Source organism: Arachis hypogaea, chromosome 15 (genome assembly GCF_003086295.3).
Source record: "Arachis hypogaea cultivar Tifrunner chromosome 15, arahy.Tifrunner.gnm2.J5K5, whole genome shotgun sequence".
NCBI classification, from domain to species: domain Eukaryota; kingdom Viridiplantae; phylum Streptophyta; class Magnoliopsida; order Fabales; family Fabaceae; genus Arachis; species Arachis hypogaea.
Window position 1 is genome coordinate 118,258,901 of NC_092050.1, and position 23,935 is coordinate 118,282,835.

The 23,935-nt window shown below is 39.0% G+C and overlaps 2 non-coding genes across 2 annotated transcripts; one reads left to right on the forward strand and one right to left on the reverse strand.

Moving 5' to 3' along the window:
• Positions 1 to 7,040: 7,040 nt before the first annotated feature.
• LOC112753790 (small nucleolar RNA R71) lies at positions 7,041 to 7,148 on the reverse strand. Its single transcript, XR_003178157.1, has one exon. It is a non-coding gene; the product is annotated as a small nucleolar RNA R71 (small nucleolar RNA).
• A 15,004-nt stretch (positions 7,149 to 22,152) lies between these two features.
• LOC112752388 (small nucleolar RNA R71) lies at positions 22,153 to 22,260 on the forward strand. Its single transcript, XR_003176827.1, has one exon. It is a non-coding gene; the product is annotated as a small nucleolar RNA R71 (small nucleolar RNA).
• The last annotated feature ends 1,675 nt before the right edge of the window (positions 22,261 to 23,935 follow it).

Sequence of the window (23,935 nt, forward strand, 5' to 3'; positions counted from 1 at the left end):
AGACTCTGATCTCACGATTAGAATGCAAAGAGATACACATTCAAGCTTGTTTGCATGTAGAACGGAAGTGTTTGTCAGGCACGCGTTCATAAGTGAGAATGATGATGAGCGTCACATAATCATCACATTCATCATGTTCTTGAGTGCGAATGAATATCTTAGAGAAGAAATAGGCTTGAATTGAATAGAAAAACAGTAGTACTTTGCATTCATTCATGAGGAACAGCAGAGCTCCACACCTTAATCTATGGTGTGTAGAAACTCTACTGTTGAAAATACATAAGAACAAGGTCTAGGCATGGCCGAATGGCCATCCCCCATAAAGGTCTAAGATAGCATAAAACTAATCAAAGATCTCCTAAGATGATAGTAAAAAGTTCTATTTATACTAAACTAGTTACTAGGGTTATAGAAATGAGTAAATGATGCAGAAATTCACTTCCGGGCCCACTTGGTGTGTGCTTGGGCTGAGCATTGAAGCTTTCACGTGTAGAGGTCTTCCTTGGAGTTAAACGCCAGTTTGTAACCTGTTTCTGGCGTTTAACTCTGCTTTGCAACCTGTTTCTGGTGTTTAACTCTAGAATAGGGGAGAGAGCTAGCGTTGAACGCCAGTTTATGTCATCTAAACTCGGGCAAAGTATGGACTATTATATATTTCTAGAAAGCCCTGGATGTCTACTTTCCAAAGAAATTGAGAGCGCGCCAGTTAAACTCTTGTAGCTCTAGAAAATCCACTTTGAGTGCTGGGAGATCAGAATCCAATAGCATCTGCAGTCCTTCTTCAACCTCTGAATCTGATTTTTGCTCAAGTCCCTCAATTTCAGCCAGAAAATACCTGAAATCATAGAAAAACATACAAACTCATAGTAAAGTCCAAAAATGTGATTTTTATTTAAAAACGAATAAAAATATACTAAAAACTAAGTAAATCATACTAAAAACTATGTAAAAACAATGCCAAAAAGCGTATAAATTATCCGTTCATCACAACACCAAACTTAAATTGTTGCTTGTCCCCAAGCAACTGAAAATCAAATAGGATAAAAAGAAGAGAATATACTATAAATTCCAAGATATCAATGAAACTTAGCTCCAATCAGATGAGCGGGACTAGTAGCTTTTTGCCTCTTGAATAGTTTTGGCATCTCACTTTATCCCTTGAAGTTCAGAATGATTGGCATCTATAGGAACTTAGAATTCAGATAGTGTTATTAATTCTCCTAGTTCAGTATGTTGATTCTTGAACACAGCTACTTTATGAGTCTTGGCCGTGGCCGTAAGCACTCTATTTTCCAGTATTACCACCGGATACATAAATGCCACAGACACATAACTGAGTGAACCTTTTCAGATTGTGACTCAGCTTTGCTAAAGTTCCCAATTAGAGGTATCCAGGGTTCTTAAGCACACTCTTTTTTTGCTTTGGACCTTGAATTTAACCGCTCAGTCTCAAGTTTTCACTTGACACCTTCACGCCACAAGCACATGGTTAGGGACAGCTTGGTTTAGCCGCTTAGGCCAGGATTTTATTCCTTTAGGCCCTCCTATCCACTGATGCTCAAAGCCTTGGATCCTTTTTATTACCCTTGCCTTTTGGTTTTAAGGGCTATTGGCTTTTTGCTCTTGCCTTTTGGTTTAAAGAGCTTTTGGCTTTTTCTACTTGCTTTTTATTTTTCTTTTTCTTTTTGCCATTTTTTAATTTTTTTTCGCAAGCTTTTGTATTCACCGCTTTTTCTTTCTTCAAGAATCATTTTTATGATTTTTCAGATTATCAAATAACATGTCTCCTTTTTCATCATTCTTTTAAGAGCCAACATATTTAACATTCATAAACAACAATTTCAAAAGACATATGCACTGTTCAAGCATTCATTAAGAAAACAAAAAGTATTGTCACCACATCAAAATAATTAAGCTAGTTTCAAGGATGAATTCGAAATCATGTACTTCTTGTTCTTTTGTAATTAAAACATTTTTCATTTAAGAGAGGTGATGGATTCATAGGACATTCATAACTTTAAGGCATAGACACTTAAATACTAATGATAATGTAATAAGACACAAACATAAACATAAAGTATAGTAAACGAAAAATAGGAAAATAAGAACAAGGAGATTAAGGAATGGGTTCACCTTAGTGAGGGTGACGTCTTCCTCATCTTGAAGAACCAATGGTGCTCTTGAGCTCCTCTATGTCTCTTCCTTGTCTTTGTTGCTCCTCCCTCATAGCTCTGTGATCTTCTCTAATCTCATGGAGGATGATAGAGTGCTCTTGGTGCTCCATCCTTAGTTGTCCCATGTTGGAGCTTAATTCTCCTAGGGAAGTGTTGATTTGCTCCTAATAGTTTTGTGGAGGGAAGTTCATCCCTTGAGGTATCTCAGGGATTTCATGGTGAGGAATTTCCTCATACTCTTGTTAAGGTCCATGATCTCTTATTTTGCAGTCAAATGCTCTACTACTGAGCTGTGGACCCTTGAGATGAATCTCTCCATCTCCCATGACTTGGTAGTGGAAGCTTTTGTCTTCCCTTTCCTCTTTCTAGAGGTTTCTCCGGCCTTAGGTGCCATAAATGGTTATGGAAAAACAAAAAGCAATGCTTTTACCACACCAAACTTAAAAGGTTTGCTCGTTCTCGAGCAAAAGAAGGAAGAAGGTAGTAGAAGAAGAAGAAAATGGAGGAGATGGAGGGAGGTGAGTGGTTCAGCTATGTGTGGGTGGGGTTGGGAGGGGAGAGTGGTGAAGAGGTGATGGGGAAGAGAGAATGAGGTAATTGGTGAAGGGTATTTATGGAAGAGTGTTATGGAAAGGTGTGAAGAGGAGAAAAGAAGAGGTGGGGATCCTGTGGCTCCACAGATCCTGTGGGGTCAAGGACTTAACATCCCTGCTCCAATTAGGCATGTAAAATGCCCTTAGCATGCATGTCTGGCGCTAAACGCCAGCTTGCTGCTTGTTTTTGGCATTAAACGCCCAAATGTTGCCTGTTTCTGGTGTTTAACGCCACTTCCATGCTCTGTTCTGGCGTTAAACGCCAGTGTGGTGCTTGTTTCTGGTGTTTAACGCCAGCTTGATGCTTCTTTCTGGCGTTAAACGCCAGTTTGATGCTTCTTACTGGCGTTTAAATGCCAGTAAGTTCTTCCTCCAGGGTGATCTATTTTTAAAGCTGTTTTTCATTCTGTTTTTGATTTTTCAGTAGTTTTTGTGACTCCACATGATCATCAACCTAAAAAAAACATAAAATAACAATAAAAATAGATATAATTAAATAACATTGGGTTGCCTCCCAACAAGCACTTCTTTAATATCAATAGCTTGACAGTGAGCTCTCATGGAGCCTCACAGATGTTTAGAGCATTGTTGAGACCTCCCAACACCAAACTTAGAGTTTGAATGTGGGGGTTCAATGATGAGCGGATAATTTATACGCTTTTTGGCATTGTTTTTAGTATGTTTTTAGTATATTTTAATTAGTTTTTATTATATTTTTATTAGTTTTTAAATAAAAATCACTTTTCTGGACTTTACTATATGTTTGTGTGTTTTTCTGTGATTTCAGATATTTTCTGGCTGGAATTGAGGGACCTGAGCAAAAATTTGATTCAGAGGCTGAAAAAGGACTGCAGATGCTGTTGGATTCTGACCTCCCTGCACTCAAAGTGGATTTTCTGGAGCTACAGAAGCCCAATTGGCGCGCTCTTAATTGCGTTGGAAAGTAGACATCCTGGGCTTTCCAGAAATATATAATAGTCTATACTTTTCCCAAGATTTGATGGCCCAAATAGGCGTTCCAAGTCAGCTCAAGAATTCTGGCGTTTAACTCCAAAACTGGCACAAAAGCTGGCGTTTAACTCCAAGAAAAGTCTCTACATGAAAATACTTCAATGCTCAGCCCAAGCACACACCAAGTGGGCCCAGAAGAAGATTTCTGCATTAATTACTTATTTTTGTAAACCCTAGGCTACTAGTTCTCTATAAATAGGACCTTTCACAATTGTATTTTCATCTTGGTTCTTCAGGTTCCCTCTCTGGGGCCGAAGCCAATGACCACCATTATCACTTTTGTATTTTCAACGGTGGAGTTTCTACATACCATAGATTAAGGTGTGGAGCTCTACTGTTCTTCATGAATTAATACAAAGTACTATTGTTTTTCTATTCAACTCAAGTCTATTTCTTCTCCAAGATATTCATTCGTTCTTCAACTTGATGAATGTGATGATCCGTGACACTCATCATCATTCTCACCTATGAAAATGTGCCTGACAACCACCTCTGTTCTACTAGCAATGGCTTGAATGCGTATCTCTTGGGTTTCTAATCTAAGATTGGAACCTTCGTGGTATAGGCTAGAATTATTGGCGGCCATTCCTGAGATCCGGAAAGTCTAAACCTTGTCTGTGGTATTCCGAGTAGGATCTGGGAAGGGATGACTGTGACGAGCTTCAAACTCGCGATTGTGGGGCGTGTGACAGACGCAAAAGGATCAATGGATCCTATTCCGACATGATCGAGAACCGACAGCTGATTAGCCGATGTTGTGACAGAGCATCAGGACCATTTTCACTGAGAGGACGGGATGTAGCCATTGACAATGGTGATGCCCAACATAAAGCTTTCGATGGAAATGAGTATGAATGATTGGAAGGAGGCAATAGGAAAGCAGAGGTTCAAGGGGAACAAAGCATCTTCATACGCTTATCTGAAATCCACCAATGAATTACATAAGTATCTCTAACTTTATTTTATGTTTTATTCATCTTTTAATTATCAATCCTCCATAACCATTTGAATCCGCCTGACTGAGATTTACAAGATGACCATAGCTTGCTTCAAGCTGACAGTCTCCGTGGGATTGACCCTTACTCACGTAAGGTTTATTACTTGGACGACCCAGTGCACTTGCTGGTTAGTTGTGCGGAATTGTGACAAAGTGTGATTCACGTTTGAGAGCTCCAAGTCCCTTGGCGCCATTGTTGATGATCACAATTTCTTCACACCAAGTTTTTGGCGCCGTTGCCGGGGATTGTTCGAGTTTGGACAACTGACGGTTCATCTTGTTGCTTAGATTAGGTATCTTTTTTCAAAATTTTTAAGAATGAATTCTAGAGTTTCAAGGTGATGTTCCCACCATCACAAAAGCTGATTGACTCTCATCAATTTAGCTATTGAATGTAATGTCCTACTGAAGCTTGGCCAAACATGTCTAATCTTTTTAGACTGAAGCTTTAGACTAACATTGCATGATTCTTGGAATTCTTATTAAAAGTTTTGATTCTCTTTATTTTCTTTTTCATATAAGTTTCGAAAATCACAAAAATTTTTTTTAAAACCATGAAAATAAAAAATATTTTATGTTTCTTGTTTGAGTCTATTGTCTAATTTCAAGTTTGGTGTCAATCGCATACCAAGTTTTTTGGCATGCAATTGTCTTCATTAATCTTCAAGTTGTTCTTGATGATTTCAGTGCTCTGATCTTTAAATTCTCTTGTTTTGTGTGTTTTGTTGTTTCTCATATGCATTCTCAATTTATTAGTGTCTGCTATATGAAAATTTTTAAGTTTGGTGTCCTGCATGCATTGTTTATTTGATCTTAGTTGCATTTTTATTGTTTCTCATCATTAAAAATCCAAAAATATTTTCAAAATTGTGTCTTTTCAAGTCAATAATACAGAGAATTAAAGATTCAGAACATTCAGTAGAGTAATCAAACAGAAAAAGCTGGGCGTTCAAAACGCCCAGTGAAGAAGGAAAATTGGCGTTTAAACGCCAGCCAGGGTACCTGGCTGGGCGTTTAACGCCCAAAAAGGTAGAGATTTGGGCGTTAAACGCCAGGATGACACTAGAGGGAAGATTTTGTTTTTAATTCACATTTTTTTCAAGTTTTCATAATTTTTCAAAATCAAATCTTTTTCAAATCATATCTTTTCAATAATATCTCTTTCAAAATCAATTTCTTTCCATTTTATATTTATTTTTACTATTTTCAAAAATCCTTGCTTCAATTCAAGATTTACTTCAAAATTTTCAAGTTGTTACTTGCCTATTAAGAAAGGATCAAACTTTAAATTTTAGAATCATATCTTTTAATTTCTTGTTAGTCAAGTAATCAACTTTAATTTTAAAAACTTTCTTTTTCTAAATTGATTTTCAATCATATCTTTTCAATAATATCTTTTCAATCACATCTTTTTAAATTCTGATTTCAAAATCTTTTTCAAAAATCACTTGATTTCTTTCTCAATCTTAGTTTTCGAAAACCAATTACCAAATTTTTAAAATCTCTTACTTTAATTTCAAAAATTTCTTCCCCTCTTCTCACATCCTTCTATTTAAGGGACTAAGACTCCTCATCAAGGTGCAATTCGAACTCTGTCCCTCTTGATAAGTTCGAATTCCCTCTTCTCCACCTCCTCCTTCTATTCTTCTTTTCCTCTGCCACCTCAAGGAATCTCTATACTGTGACATAGAGGATTCCCTACTTTCTTGTTCTCTTCTCTTTCATATGAGTAGGAACAAAGATAAAGGCATACTTGTTCAAGCTGATCCTGAACCTGAAAGGACCTTGAAGAGAAAGCTAAGAGAAGCTAAAGAATAATTCTTTTTAGAGGGCCTAACAGAGCTTTTCAAGGAAGAAGAAACCATGGCAGCCGAAAACAACAATGCCAACAATGCAAGGAAGGTGCTTGGTGACTTTACTGCACCTACTCCTGATTTTTATGGAAGAAGCATCTCTATCCCTGCCATTGGAGAAAACAACTTTGAGCTTAAGCCTCAATTAGTTTCTCTAATGCAACAGAATTGCAAGTTTCATGGACTTCCATTGGAAGATCCTCATCAGTTCTTAGCTGAGTTCTTGTAAATCTGTGACACTGTCAAGACCAACGGGGTTGACCCTGAAGTCTACAGACTTATGCTCTTTCCTTTTGCTGTAAGAGACAGAGCTAGAACATGGTTGGATTCACAACCTAAAGAAAGCCTGAACTCTTGGAAAAAGCTAGTCAATGCCTTCTTGGCAAAGTTCTTTCCACCTCAAAAATTGAGTAAGCTTAGAGTGGAAGTCCAAACCTTTAGACAGAAGGATGGTGAGTCCCTCTATGAAGCTTGGGAGAGATACAAGCAATTGATCAGAAGGTGCCCTTCTGACATGCTTTCAGAATGGAGCATCATAGGAATTTTCTATGATGGTCTGTCTAAACTATCCAAGATGTCATTGGATAGCTCTGCTAGAGGATCTCTTCATCTAAAGAAGACGCCTGTAGAAGCTCAGAAACTCATTGAAATGGTTGCAAATAACTAATTCATGTACACTTCTGAAAGGAATCCTGTGAATAATGGGATAGCTCAAAAGAAAGAAGTTCTTGAGATTGATACTCTGAATGCCATATTGGCTCAGAATAAAATATTGACCCAATAAGTCAATATGATTTTTCAGAGTCTGTCTGAAATGCAAGCAGCAACAGACAGTACTAAGGAAGCTTCCTCTGAAAAAGAAGCTTATGATCCTGAGAACCCAGCAATGGAAGAGGTGAATTATATGGGAGAACCCTATGGAAACACCTATAATCCTTCATGGAGAAATCATCCAAATCTCTCATGGAAGGATCAACAGAGACCTCAACAAGGTTTCAACAACAATAATGATAGAAGAAACAGGTTTAGCAATAGCAAACCTTTTCCATCATCTTCTCAGCAACAGACAGAGAACTCTAAGCAAAGCCACTCTGACTTAGCAAGTATTGTCTCTGATCTAATTAAAACCACTCAAAGTTTCATGACTGAAACAAGGTCCTCCTTTAGAAATTTGGAGGCACAAGTGGGTCAGCTGAGTAAGAAAATTACTGAACTCCCTCCTAGTACTCTCCCAAGCAATACAGAAGAGAATCCAAAGAGAGAGTGCAAGGCCATAAACATGTCTCACATGGCCGAACCTGGAGAGGAGGAAGAGGCAGTGATCTCCACTAAGGAAGACCTCAATGGACGTCTACTGACCTCCATGGAGTTCCTTGATGAGGAACCATGGGAATCTGAGGCTCACACTGAGACCATAGAGATTCCATTGAATTTACTTTTGCCATTCATGAGCTCTGATGAGTATTCTTCCTCTGAAGAGGATGAAGATGTCACTAAAGAGCAAGTTGCTAAGTACCTTGGAGCAATCATGAAGCTAAATGCCAAGTTATTTGGTAATGATACTTGGGAGAATAAACCTCCATTACTCATCAAAGAATTGGATGACTTGACTAGGCAGAGATTACCTCAAAAGAGACAAGACCCTGGAAAGTTCTCAATCCCTTGTATCATAGGCACCATGACCTTTGAGAAGGCTCTGTGTGACCTAAGGTCAAGCATAAACCTTATGCTTCTCTCTGTAATGGAGAAGCTAGGGATCATTGAGGTACAAGCTGCAAGAATCTCACTAGAGATGGCAGACAATTCAAAGAAACAGGCTTATGGACTTGTAGAGGATGTCTTGGTAAAGGTTGAAGACCATTACATCCCTGCTGATTTCATAATCCTAGAAACTGGGAAGTGTATGGATGAATCCATCATCCTTGGCAGACCCTTCCTAGCCATAGCAAAGGCTGTGATTAATGTTGACAGAGGAGAATTGATCATTCAAGTGAATGAAGACTCCCTTGTGTTTAAAGCTCAAGGATATCCCTCTGTAACCATGGAGAGGAAGTATGAAGAGCGTCTCTCAATACAGAGTCAAACAGAGCCCCCACAGTCAAACTCTAAGTTTGGTGTTGGGAGGTTCCAACATTGCTCTGAACATCTGTGAGGCTCCATAAGAGCCACTGTCAAGCTATTGACATTAAAGAAGCGCTTGTTGGGAGGCAACCCAATTTTTACTTATCTATGTTAAATTTCTATTTTCTATTGTTATTTTATGTTTTCTGTAGGTTGATGATCATGTGAAGTCACAAAAACAATTGTAAAAGCAAAAACAAAGTGAAAAACAGAATGAAAAATAGAACACCCTGGAGGAGACAGTTACTGGCGTTTAAACGCCAGTAAAGGTAGCAGAATGGGCGTTAAACGCCCAGTCTGGTACCATTCTGGGCGTTTAACGCCAGGAATGGGCACCAGACTGGCGTTTAACGCCAGGAATGGGCAAGAAGCTGGCGTTAAATGCCAGAAATGGGCAGCAGCCTGGCGTTTAACGCCAGGATTGGCAGAAAGGGGGCATTTTGCATGCCACTTGGTGCAGGGATGAGATATCCTTGACATCTCAGGATCTGTGGACCCCACAGGATCCCCACCTATCCCACCACTCTCTCTCTTCTTCACCCATTCACCAATCACCTTAATACCTCTTCCCCCAAAACCCCTCACCTATCAAATCCTACCATTCTCTTCACCACTCACATCCATCCTTCTTAAAACCCTACCTACCTCACCATCCAAATTCAAACCACTTTCCCTCCTAAACCCACCCATAATGGCCAAACCATACACACCCCTCTCACTCCTATATAAACCCATCTTCACTCCTTCATTTTCACATAACCTAAACACCACTTCTCCCCCTTGGTCGAAACACAAAGCCCACTCCATCTCCTCTATTTCTTCTTTTTCTACTCTCTTCTTTCTTCTTTTGCTCGAGGACGAGCAACCTTCTAAGTTTGGTGTGGTAAAAGCTAAAGCTTTTTGTTTTTCCATAACCATTAATGGCACCAAAGGCCGGAGAAACCTCTAGAAAGAGGAAAGGGAAGGCAAAAGCTTCCACCTCTGAGTCATGGGAGATGGAGAGATTCCTCTCAAGGGTGCATCAAGACCACTTCTATGAAGTTGTGGCCAAGAAGAAGGTGATCCCCGAGGTCCCTTTTAAGCTCAAAAAGGGCGAATATCCGAAGATTCGACATGAGATCCAAAGAAGAGGTTGGGAAGTTCTCACCAACCCCATTCAACAAGTCAGAATCTTAATGGTTCAAGAGTTCTATGCCAATGCATGGATCACCAAGAACCATGATCAAAGTGTGAACCCAGACCCTAAGAATTGGCTTACAATGGTCCGAGGGAAATACTTGGATTTTTGTCCGAAAAATGTAAGGTTGGCATTCAACTTGCCCATGATGCAAGGAGATGCACACCCCTATACTAGAAGGGTCAACTTTGATCAAAGGTTGGACCAGGTCCTCATGGACATATGTGAAGAGGGCGCTCAATGGAAGAGAGATTCAAGAGGAAAGCTGGTTCAACTAAGAAGGCATGACCTCAAGCCCGTGGCTAGGGGATGGTTGGAGTTCATCCAACGCTCAATCATTCCCACTAGCAACCGGTCCGAAGCTACTATAGACCGGGCTATCATGATTCATAGCATCATGATTAGAGAGGAAGTAGAAGTTCATGATGTTATATCCCAAGAACTCTACAAGGTGGCAGACAAGTCCTCTACTATGGCAAGGTTAGCCTTCCCTCATCTCATTTGTCACCTCTGCAATTCAGCTGGAATTGACATAGAGAAAGACATCCTCATTGATGAGGACAAGCCCATCACTAAGAAAAGGATGGAGCAAACAAGAGATTCCACTCATGAACAAGAGCATGAGGAAATTTCTCATCATAAAATCCCTGAGATGCCTCAAAGGATGCATTTTCTCCACAAAACTATTGGGAGCAAAATCAATACCTCCCTAGGAGAATTAAGTTCCAACATGGGACAACTAAGGGTGGAGCACCAAGAGCATTCCATCCTCCTCCATGAAATTAGAGAAGACAAAAGAACCATGAGAGAGGAGCAATAAAGGCAAGGAAGAGACATTGAGGAGCTCAAGCACTCCATAAGATCTTCAAGAGGAAGAACAAGCCGCCATCACTAAGGTGGACCCGTTCTTTAATTTCCTTGTTCTTTATTTTCCTGTTTTTCGAATTTTTATGCTTATGTTATTTATGTTTATGTCTTTATTACATGATCATTAGGGTCTAAGTGTCTATGCCTTAAAGCTATGAAAATGAATCTATCACCTTTCTTAAATGAAAAATGTTTTTAAATTGAAAAAGAAAAAGAAGTGCATGAATTTCAAATTTTAAAACAGTTTAATTATTTTGATGTGGTGGCAATACTATTGTTCTTCTGAATGAATGCTTGAACAGTGCATATTTTTGAATTTTATTGTTTATGAATGTTAAAATTGTTGGCTCTTGAAAGAATGAATGGAAAAGGAGAAATGTTATCTAATGATCTGAAAAATCATAAAATTAATTCTTGAAGCAAGAAAAAGCAGTGAAAAGCTTGCAAAAAAAAAAAGAGAAGCAAGTAGAAAAAGCCAATACCCCTTTAAACCAAAAGGCAAGGGTGATAAAAAGGATCTAAGGCTTTGAGCATCAGTGGATAGGAGGGCCCACAGGAATAAAATCCTGGCCTAAGCGGCTAAACCAAGCTGTCCCTAACCATGTGCTTGTGGCGTGAAGGTGTCAAGTGAAAACTTGAGACTGAGCGGTTAAAGTCGAAGTCCAAAGCAAAAAGAAGAGTGTGCTTAAGAACCCTGGACACCTCTAATTGGGGACTCTAGCAAAGCTGATTCACAATCTGAAAAGGTTCACCCAGTTATGTGTCTGTGGCATTTATGAAACTTAGAGTGGCCTTAGATAGATCAGAGACTATATTTGCTAAGCTAGATGGATTCTGCTCAGAATTCTCTGTCTGTTGCTGAGTGGATGATGAAAAAGGTTTGCTATTGCTGAACCTGTTTCTTCCACCATTATTAAAGCCTTGTTGAGGATTTTGTTGATCCTTCCATGAGAAATTTGGATGTTTTCTCCATGAGAGATTATAGGTGTTTCCATAGGTTTCCCCCATGTAATTCATCTCTGCTATTGCAGGGTTCTCAGGATCATAAGCTTCTTCTTCAGAAGATGCCTCTTTAGTACTGTTGGATGCAACTTGTAATCCATTCAGACTCTGAGAAATTATATTGACTTGCTGAGTCAATATTTTGTTCTGAGCCAATATGGCATTCAGAGCATCAATTTCAAGAACTCCCTTCCTCTGAGGCGTCCCTGACGAGAGGCTTTTTACCAGTAAAGAGATTCATAGAAACAGTTGCGTTGTAGATATAGTCTCTAAACCGACAAGAATCCCTTCGTACAAACGTTTTGGGTGTTACAAGTAACAAACCCCTTTAGAAATTGTTAACCGAGTATTCAAACCTCGGGTCGTCTTCTCAAGGAACTGCGAGGAAGTATGTTCTTATTATTGGCTATAGAGGTTGTAATCGGGGTTTAGAAGATGAGAAGCAAGTAATTTGAATGACAGGTAAAGTAAATGGCAATTAAAAATAAATAAATACTGTAAAGCAAACTTTTGGCAAGGTAAGAGAAGTTGGAGGTCCAACGTAGTTATCTCTCTCAACTATAATGAAAGTTGAATCTAAACTCCACTTGATCAACCTGTACCAGGGAAAGGAAAGTCAAGGGACTAATTAAATTGACCTTTGAATCCTATTTATTTCCTAAGAAAAGGTTGGGATTACTTAAGTTCAGCTCAATTAGCAAGATAACGATTATCAATTATGTTGAGTTTAATAACTGTTGAGTTACTAAATTCTTAACCAGAATCAAAAGGGGAAAAAGTAAAATTGCTGGAATAATAAAAATGTCCTTAGATGGGAAGCAATGGTAACTTAAATCAAAAAGAACAATCATAAACTAAAAATACCTCAATTATCATTAATTCAAATAATAGTCTGTAACATGGAAGAATTCTTAGATCAAATTATAATAATCAATTCAAATGTTGGAATAAATAAATAGAAGTAAAACTAAAATAAAAGAACATTAAACTTGGGATCCAGAGTTACTCTTAAAACAAGAAGAAATCCTAAATCCTAAAAGAGAGAGAGAAGATCTCCCTCTCAACTAAATCTAAATCATTGAAAGGTAAAATATGCGAGCTCTCCTTGAATGGGTGCATTCCCACACTTTATAACCTCTGGTCTATGCTGTCTGTACTTGGATCTGGGCTAAAAAGGGCTTCAGAATTCGCTGGGGGCGTATTCTATAAATTCTGATGCGTGGCCTCTGTCACGCGTCCGCGTGGGTCACGCGGTCGCGTCATTTGGAGCTTTTCCTTGCCACGCGGTCGCGTCAGTCATGCAACCGCGTCATATGCGTTCTGCTTAAGGCGCGCGGTCGCGTCAGTCATGCGGCCACGTCGCTGCTGATTCGTGCTTGGCACGCGATCGCGTCATCCATACGATCGCGTGGATACCAGTTTCCTTAAAGCTCCGTTTTGCTTTCTCCTTCCATTTTAGTATGTTTCCTTTTCCATCCTTTAAGTCTTTCTTCCTTAGAAAATCTGAAACTACTCAACACACTGATCACGGCATCGAATGGAAATAAAGGTAATTAAAATAATTAATTTTTAAAGCTTAGGAAACATGTTTTTCACAATATGACATAATAAGGAAGGGAGAGTAAAACCATGCAATTAATGTGAATAAGCAGGTGAATGATTGTATAAATCACTCAAATTAAGCACAAAAAAACTCATGAAATATATGTTTATCAACCTCCCCACACTTAAACACTAGCATGTCCTCATGCTAAATCCAAGGTAAATAATTAAGGTTAAAGTGATGGAATGTCATGCAATGCAACCTAATTTAAATGCAACTACCTAAATGAATGATGCATCATGCAACTCTAATTTATTCACTCATATATAAAGCTTACATGTAGCCAAGTTAATTCACATTCTCAAGGAGTCATGTATATATATAGCCAAATCTTAAATAATAAAGCATTTTAGCAAATGAGATGGGAAAGAAAAATTTGTACAAACTTACAAAACAATTAGTAAATTTAAGCACAGATATATGTTGATGAGTTATTGAACCCTCACTGGATTTTGTGTTTACTCTCTAGTCACTCAGTGTTTCTTGGGTTTATTCACTCTATTTTTCTTTTTATTCTTAATTTCTATAGCTTTGTTTTTCATCTAACTAATCATCAATTATAGAATATAGTCATACCAAAAAGTCATGAGATGGTAAGGATAAGGATTTTATGTATAGGGTCAAGTGAGCTAATAAGTGAATCCTTAATTAGACTAAGATCTCACCTAATATACATATTTAGTAAAACAAAATCTCTTTACCTATTTTCCCATATTATCCCACTTATTGTTACATCCTCATGTTTCACTTTTTGCTTTTTCTATTCCATGTGCATTGCTTTTATTTTGCATTAGGGAATTTCTTTTGTATCCCCTTTTTAATAAATGCTGAAAAATAACTCTTTTTTTTAAGGCACATGGCAATTAAAGCACTTTGATTTTCTCATGAACATGCTTCCCAAATTTATTTTATTTCTTTTAACTTCTCTACCTTTTTGTTTCTATCATCCATGTTCCCAAAAGGTTTCCCACATTTAACTCTATTCATGATTTTCTATCTTAAGCTAACCAATGATTCACTTGGGATTTTCTTTTGTTTTTCTACTTAAGGCTAGTAATTTGGCTAAATAGAATAAAGGGGTTTTAAAAGGCTCAAGGGGGCTAACAAGGGTGATGTAAAAGGTAGGCTAATTTGGGGTGAGTGAGCTAAAATCAAATGATGGCCTCAATCATTCTCTTGGTATGTATCTATTCTATATTCTATAATTGGACATATAGATTAAAGCAAAGGAAAGAACATCAAAATAAAAAGAAATGTAACACACAGAAATGAAATTATGGTTTGAATACAACCATACAATTTAAGCTCAAGACTCACAGGCTGTGTGTTCTCTAACTCAAGCATCATATATCATTTATATATTGTATGCAGGTTTAGTTAAAAATTCCCATTATTCTCATAAAAAAATTATTTAGGGTGGCTTTTAAAGTTTTAATGTTCCTCCTTGATGAAATGTTGTCAGCTTAACTACATCATGTAATGCTATATACAAGTTTTGTGGATTTAAATCTGATATGTTCAATTTCCTAGCTTACTTCCTTTTTATATTTTTCAATTTAAACTATACTATCTTATGCTAAAAAGGGTAAACTATACTAATTAATCCACTAATAAATCAGAATTGCAAACTAAACTAAATAACTAAAATAAACTAAATGGCTAAAATATGAACTAAAGATGCAAAATGCAGAAAATAAAGTAAAAATACATAAAAGCAATGTATAAGTACTCAGAAAATAACAGTAAAAGGAAAAATACAAAAAAATATCCGAAATAAAAGAAAAAGTATGTAGTGGTTCACCAAAATAAACGCCAGAGATGGCGACCTCCCCACACTTAAAAGGAAGCATCGTCCTCGATGCTCAATCAAGCCGGGTGTGAAGGAGTGTCATCACTGGGAGGGATGGTAGCTGGAGTCTCAGTGGTGGTGGTGGCTGAGGGTCTGGCTGCTGTGGCAGAGGTGTGGACTGGATCGGGATCTCAAGATTCGCAGCCTCAATCTGATGTGGGACCGCTGCCTGTGGTGCGGCAGGTGCTGCCTCCTAAGGATGGGTCTCTGCCTCGGGCGCATCCGCCTCCTCCTCAGATGCCTCGGATGGTGTGTCGAGCTCGGAGGAAATGTCGCCAGATCGTATCATCAGCTTTAGGTGCTCATAGCGCCGCTTGTTGCGATGCTCCATCTGGTCAAGTCGTCGGAACAAGCGGTGCACCAGATGATAGACGGGCTCTGTGGCAGGTGGAGGTGCAATGGTGGTAGCAGGGGTAGGTGGTGCAGCAGTGGAGGAAGAGGGTCCAGTAGACAGTGGGGCTGACTTATCAGTAGCAGTGAATGGTGGTGGTCTGTGGCCCAAGGCTAAGAAGTTCTGGCTGTGCGGAATGATCTTCCTGCAATCTGCCGCTGGTGGTCTCTCATCGGCATCCTCCCATGGCACGTCAGCTCGACGGCCAAGCTGTGTAACTAGATATGGAAAGGGGAGGGTGCCTCGGACGTGGACCCTGGCCATATAATGCCGAATGAAACGTGGCAGATAAAGGTCCTTACCCTCCAGCACACACCAAAGGAGGGTGATCATAGCAGCCGGGATCTCCGTCTCGTGAGTACTCGGCATCACATAATTACTCAAGATCTGATGCCATAACCGAGCCTCATCGTTTAAGTATGCTCTCTTGATCCCTCTAGGCATGGTAGTGTCCTGACCCATCTCCCAAGGGACTGTCGGGTCGAGAGCTATCCGTGCCTTTACAGCATCCCAATCAAACTGCATCTGACGCATGTCCTCCTCAGCCTTTGAATAACCATCAGGCTGATCGGACTTGGCTGGGAGCCGGAGAATGTCCTCTAAGGCCTCCTCAGTGACCAGAATTTGTTTTCCTCTCAGGTTCACTGCATCTAGGGTGGTGAGGTAGTAGTTGCAGTAGAATTCCCGGACCCAAGATGCGTTGACCTCTGTCAGTATTCTCTCCAGAAAGAACCAGCCCCTTTGCTTAATTTGCTCAGTGGTGTACTGCTGGAGGGCTTCTGGAATCTTCAGAATTCGCTCCAGGTATAGATTTCTGGAGTTTGCAAAAGCCGGGTACTTCAGCTCACAGTACCGGTTTGCAAATTTTATAGGATCAGTCGCAGGGAGCAGCTGGTCAGCTTTTTCCTGCTGTGTGAAGTTCTTCTCCCGCCATGAAGAATCGTGCATTAAAGCAATGATGGACTGGGAGGAATCTCCTCTCTTGCGCTTGCCAGTAGCCTTGCCTTTTCCTTTCCTCTATGAGGCAAACATCCTGAAAAACAGAAAATCAGGATATGGATAAAAATAGGAAAGCAATTAGGCAATTAAATAAAGGAAACTCAAAGCAGCAAGGGAGAAATAGAATAAGGAAAATGAGTAAATGAAATGTGATTGAATTTATGTTAAATGGAAAAATAATCAATATGCCATGTTTAGAAAGTTAGAGGAAAGTGAAAATAATCAGAAAAGAGATTAAAAGTGTTAGTATGGTTAGAATTTGAAAAAGAAATTAGTAAATAAAATTAGGGAGTTAGTAAAGTGCGGGTTAAAGTAAGTGGCATAGAAAAATTCCATATAACAAGGATTCACAGGTAAGAATAGAAGTACTTATAATCGAACAAGGAAAACAAGGTGATGCTGATTCGAATAGAAATAAAGAAAGCAAAAATTGGAATCAGTGAATCACAAATGCAGTTTATGAACCAGGAAATCAAAGAGGAGAAGAATGTCTGCCATAGCATTCATGAAATGGTTTGGGTAAAGCAGAGTAAAACAGAGTTCAGAAATGCCAAACCAAAACATGAATGAAAAATTTTTTTTTTTAAAATTTGGGCAGCATTCCGGCTAAAATTGGATTATCCCGGAAAATAAACAGCAATCATAGCAGTTTATATGAATTTAAAAACTAGCTGCAGTTACCAGCAATGAATAGAAACAGGAAAATTAAGAGTAAAAAGCAGCAATTGCAAGAAATCACAACATATGAACGAGGTCACAGGAACAGCAAAATTGCAGTTATGATAAAACATAAACAGGAACAGTGCAAGTAAACAGACCTAGATCCAATAACCAGAGCCTAAGCTACCTAACAACCTAAAAATCCACTACAGCATGTATATCTATCTATCCTAATGATGAACAGAAACGGAAAAAAGTACAGAAAAAATGACGAACGGATAAAAGGGGGTCGCGTTTTGCGGAACCTGGTAGGCGGGAGGGGTGGAACGGGGAAGAAGGTGGTTGCGGCGGCGTCCGGCGCGGTGTTGCGGTGGCGGCTGAGGTGGTTTGTGGCGGAGGGAGGGTTTAGGGTTAGTGATAGAAGAAGGGGGGGTTCGCGGGTGGGTGGCGGAGGATGGGGGGAGAAAGCGCAGCTGGGTGGCCGGCGGTGGGGGGGGGCGGTGGTCGCGGAGGCAGTGGTGGAGAGGGGAGGAGAGAGGAAGAAGGGAGAAGAAGGGAGGGGAGGGGTTGCGGCGGCGACGTCCGGGGTGGCGGCGGCGTCTGGGTGGCCAGCGGTGGCGGCTGGGTGGTGCTGGGTGGTGGTTGGAGGGAGAGGGAGCGGAGAGGGAGAAGAGGGTTGGGGGTGAGGGGGGCTCGCGACTGATAGGGTTCGCGGGCTGGGGGGGTTATATTTTCGAATCCACGCGGCCGCGTGGGGCACGCGGTCGCGTGGTTGGGGTGAGAATGGGAGTGACGCGATCGCGTGGGGCGCGCGATCGCATGAGAGGGGGGAAGGAAGGGTGACGCGATCGCGTGGGTCGCGCGATCGCGTCGCTGGAATTCGTGCTAAACGCACGGCTCCAGCGCCGTTTTAGCGCAACTCTCTGTCTCCTTTTGGGGTGATGTGCAATCCATGCGACGCGATCGCGTCGCTCACGCGGTCGCGTGGGATTGGTATTGTGCAAGTGACGCGGTCGCATGGGGCATGCGATCGCGTGGGCCAATTTGTGCGAAACGCACAAGGGCCGCACGATTCCAGCCTAACTTTCTGTTTGTTGGATTCTTACGCCGATATATATATCACGCGGCCGCGTGGGTCACGCGATCGCGCGGGTGGTGTTTTTCGCGATATGACGCGATCGCATGGGGCATGCAGTCGCGTCGTGCATCCCCTTTATATATATATATATATATATATATATATATATATATATATATATATATATATATATATATATATATATATATGCATGAGAAATGCAGAATGCAATGATTAACATGAATGCTATGCATGATTCCAGGTTTAATAAACTAATTTGAAAAAAAAATGAAAGCAATTAACAAGAAATAAATTGAAAAAGAAGCGACCATACCATGGTGGGTTGTCTCCATCCTAGCACTTTTAGTTAAAGTCCTTAAGTTGGACATTGGAGGGGTATCCTGTTATGGTGGCTTATATTTAAATTCGTCCAAAAATCTCCACCAGTGCTTGGAATGCCAATAGCCTCCGGGGTCCCAAACTAAGCACGCAAAGCTTTCGAACAGCTTTAAATATATTGTTAGGCTCCCGGGATGACAAATGTCAGAATAAACTCCAGGATTCCATGCCTTGCTTTTAAATCCGCCTCCGTCTTAATCTACATGTCTCCATTCGGGCGGGTTAAAAAGTAGAATCTCACCTTGGTGACCAAAAATTTTCCGTGATCTATGTGATTGAGCATGATACCAATCCGTGTACTTCGAAGTGAAGCGTGGAACCTTATTGAACCTTGTGCACCAGCTCTAAGTACGAGCCATTTCCCTCTTACTCTTAAAGCCGCAGAGAGCTCTAAGCTGGCCATCTGTTTCAAGCAAACCATATTCAAGTGAACAAGTAAAGTTATATGTTAAGGATTGTACCCACTTGAAACTTGTATTAGGTGGTAATGGCCTTGGGATAGGTGTTTTTGGTGGTTCTGCAAGTTCCGTTTCCTTGTGCTCTTCTGTGAATTCCTCCACTTCTTTGCAAAGATCTTCAATTGTATCTGTGTCCTGGTCAAAGTCTTCTGTGTCTTCCTCATCACTTGAGTCATAGATTGGAGGTTGAGAGAAATCTACCTCTGCATCATCTTCATATTCACTTGGGGAAGATTCTTCGATCTCAGAGAATTCACTTGCAGATGCAAGTTCATCACTAAGAGAGCTAGACTTGTGACTATCATCATCAAGGGAATTTGTTTCTTGGATTATTCCGTCTAATTCTTCATAAATGATTTGGCTTGGAGAAATATCCTCCTTAGCATCAACTGTAGCATCCTGGACGGAGTTTTCCTCAATTCTGGATTCCCATGGAGGTTCAGCATCTCCTAGATCTTCAACCAACTCTTCTTCTTGAACAAAGACAGCTTCTTCTAATTGTTCCAGTACAAATTCATGCTCTGTCTTGTCCACTGGAGTTTCTGGCACTTCCTTCATGCTATGCTCTTCATTGGGCTGTCCACATGGAGCTGTGGTTGATCCTTGTATATTTGAGCGCCTAGAAGCCCATTGAATCATCGCTTGCTCCAGTTGTTTAATGGTTGTTTGAAATTTAATTACTGTTTCTCTTAGGCGATCCTCTGCTTCTTGGGTTGCTGGACTTGGACATGCTACAAAGGAAAGTGGTGGTGATTGGGAGCGAATGGATTGGTATTGGGCTAAGGATGGATCATATGGTGGTGAATGGTGAAGAGAAGCTTGTGAGTGTGGTGGTTCAAGGTTATGTTGAAAGGGTGGTTTATATGTACGGGGTGGGGCTTGTTGGTAGTTACAAGGTTGTCCACCATGTCTTTCAGCTGGGTATGCATTGTGGAATGGTCTTTGTCCAGGATATCTCGGAGGGTGTTGCTGCCAAAAGGGTTGATTAGATCCTCTTGGTTCTATCCATCCTTGATTGGTCTGACCTTGATGCACATTCCTGCTGTAACTTCTATTTCCCTTAACAACATTAGAACCAAACTCAAAGCGAGAGGGATGAGAGTTCATAGCAGCAAATAAAGATAAAAAGGAAAAACAAAAATAAATAAACAAGCAAAAGAAAAATATTTACAATAACCAATAATAAGGCACACGTTAGCAGTTCCCCGGCAACGGCGCCATTTTGACGAGAGGCTTTTTACCAGTAAAGAGATTCATAGAAACAGTTGCGTTGTAGATATAGTCTCTAAACCGACAAGAATCCCTTCGTACAAACGTTTTGGGTGTCACAAGTAACAAACCCCTTTAGAAATTGTTAACCGAGTATTCAAACCTCGGGTCGTCTTCTCAAGGAACTGTGAGGAAGTATGTTCTTATTATTGGCTATAGAGGTTGTAATCGGGGTTTAGAAGATGAGAAGCAAGTAATTTGAATGACAGGTAAAGTAAATGGCAATTAAAAATAAATAAATACTGTAAAGCAAACTTTTGGCAAGGTAAGAGAAGTTGGAGGTCCAACATAGTTATCTCTCTCAACTATAATGAAATTTGAATCTAAACTCCACTTGATCAACCTGTACCAGGGCAAGGAAAGTCAAGGGACTAATTAAATTGACCTTTGAATCCTATTTATTTCCTAAGAAAAAGTTGGGATTACTTAAGTTCAGCTCAATTAGCAAGATAACGATTATCAATTATGTTGAGTTTAATAACTGTTGAGTTACTAAATTCTTAACCAGAACCAAAAGGGGAAAAAGTAAAATTGCTAGAATAATAAAAATGTCCTTAGATGGGAAGCAATGGTAACTTAAATCAAAGAGAACAATCATAAACTGAAAATACCTCAATTATCATTAATTCAAATAATAGTCTGTAACATGGAAGAATTCTTAGATCAAATTATAATAATCAATTCAAATGTTGGAATAAATAAATAGAAGTAAAACTAAAATAAAAGAACATTAAACCTGGGATCCAGAGTTACTCTTAAAACAAGAAGAAATCGTAAATCCTAAAAGAGAGAGAGAAGATCTCCCTCTCAACTAAATCTAAATTATTGAAAGGTAAAATATGCAAGCTCTCCTTGAATGGGTGCATTCCCACACTTTATAACCTCTGGTCTATGCTGTCTGTACTTGGATCTGGGCCAAAAAGGGCTTCAGAATTCGCTGGGGGCGTATTTTGTAAATTCTGATGCGTGGCCTCTGTCACGCGTCCGCGTGGGTCACGCGGTGGCGTCATTTGGATCTTTTCCTTGCCACGCGGTCACGTCAGTCATGTGACCGCGTCATATGCGTTCTGCTTAAGGTGCGCGGTCGCGTCAGTCATGCGGCCGCGTCGCTGCTGATTCGTGCTTGGCACGCGATCGCGTCATCCATGCGATCGCGTGGATACCAGTTTCCTTAAAGCTCCATTTTGCTTTCTCCTTCCATTTTAGTATGTTTCCTTTTCCATCCTTTAAGTCATTCTGCCTTAGAAAATCTGAAACTACTCAACACACTGATCACGGCATCGAATGGAAATAAAGGTAATTAAAATAATTAATTTTTAAAGCTTAGGAAACATGTTTTTTCACAATATGACATAATAAGGAAGGGAGAGTAAAACCATGCAATTAATGTGAATAAGCAGGTGAAGGATTGTATAAATCACTCAAATTAAGCACAAAAGAACTCATGAAATATGGGTTTATCAGTCCCATTACTCACAGGATTCCTTTCAGAAGTGTACATGAACTAGTTATTTACAACCATGTCAATGAGTTCTTGAGCTTCTGCAGGCATTTTCTTTAGGTGAATAGATCCACCTGCAGAATGGTCCAATGACATCTTTGATAATTCAGACAGACCATCATAGAATATATCCAGGATGGTCCATTCTGAAAGCATGTCAGAAGGACACTTTTTTGTCAGTTGCTTATATCTCTCCCAAGCTTCATAGAGGGATTCACCTTCTTTCTGTTTGAAGGTTTGAACATCTACTCTAAGCTTGCTAAGCTTTTGAGGAGGAAAGAACTTGGCTAAGAAAGCCGTGACTAGCTTATCCCAAGAGTTCAGGCTATCTTTAGGTTAAGAGTCCAACCATATTCTAGCTCTGTCTCTTACAGCAAACGAGAAAAGCATAAGACTGTAGACTTCGGAGTCAACCCCATTGGTCTTAACAGTATCACAGATTTGCAAGAATTTAGTTAAGAACTGAAAAGGATCTTCTGATGGAAGTCTATGAAACTTGCAATTCTGTTGCATCAGAGAAACTAATTGAGGCTTTAGCTCAAATTTGCTTGCTCCAATGGCAGGGATTGAGATGCTTCTTCCATGTAAGTTGGAATTTGGTGCAGTAAAGTCACCAAGCATCTTCCTTGCACCTCCACCATTGTTATTGGTTTTGGCCATCTCAACTTCTTTTTCGAAAATTTCAGTAAAGTCCTCTTCAGAGTGTTGTATTTTAGCTTCTCTTAGCTTCCTCTTCAGAGTCTTTTCAGGTTCAGGATCAGCTTCAACAAGAATGTTCTTATCCTTGTTCCTGCTCATATGAAAAATAAGAGAACAGAAAAGAAGAGGAATCCTCTATGTCATAGTATAGAGGTTCCTTTATGTAAGTAGAAGAGGAGAAGAATAGGAGAGTAGAATGGAGAAGAGAGAAGATGAAGAATTCGAATTTCAAATTAAAATAAAAGGAAAATATTTTTGTTTTTATTATATTAATTAATTAGAATTCGAAAATATAAAAAGAAATAAAATAAAATTGAAATTTAAAATAATTAGTTAATTAAAAAGAATTTTGAAAAAAAAGTTAGTGATTTTCGAAAATTGGAGAGAGAAAAGTAGTTAGGAGTTTTGAAAAAGATATGATTGAAATAGAAAACTTTTAAAATCAAACAAAAAGTCAAGTAGTTAATTGAAAAAGATTTGAAAATTAATTTTTGAAAAGATAATAAGTTAGAAAGAATTTTGAAATTTGATTTTTGAAAAAGATATGATTGAAATGATTGAAATTATTTTGAAAAAGATTTGATTGAGAAGATATGATTGCAATTTATTAAAAAAAGATATGATTGAAGAAGAAATTAAAAAGATTTGATTTTGAAAAAGATTTTGAAATTAGCAATCAAAAAGATATGATTGAAAATTAAAAAGATATGATTTTGAAAATTAAAGTTGATTACTTGACTAACAAGAAACAAAAAGATATAATTTTAAAATTTAAAGATTGAACCTTTCTTAATAGGCAAGTAACAACTTGAAAATTTTGAATCTAAAAATTAAATGTTAGTGAGATTTTCGAAAATATGAAGTAAGAATAGGAAAAAGATTTTGAAAATCAATTTTTTTAAAAAAATTTCGAAAATATATAAAAATAAATGAAAAAGATTTGATTTTTGAAAAAGATTTGAAAAGATAGAATTTTGAAATTGAAATTTATGAGTAAAACAAGGAAAGATATATTTTTGATTTTTGAATTTTTAATGATGAGAGAGAAAAACACAAAATTGACACAAAACATAGAAATTATGAATCAAAACATACAATGCATGCAAGAATACTTTGAATGTCAAGATGAACACCAAGAACACTTTAAAGATCAAGATGAACATCAAGACTTATTTTTGAAAATTTTTAAGAAAAGAAAAACATGCAAGACACCAAACTTAGAAATTTTCAAACT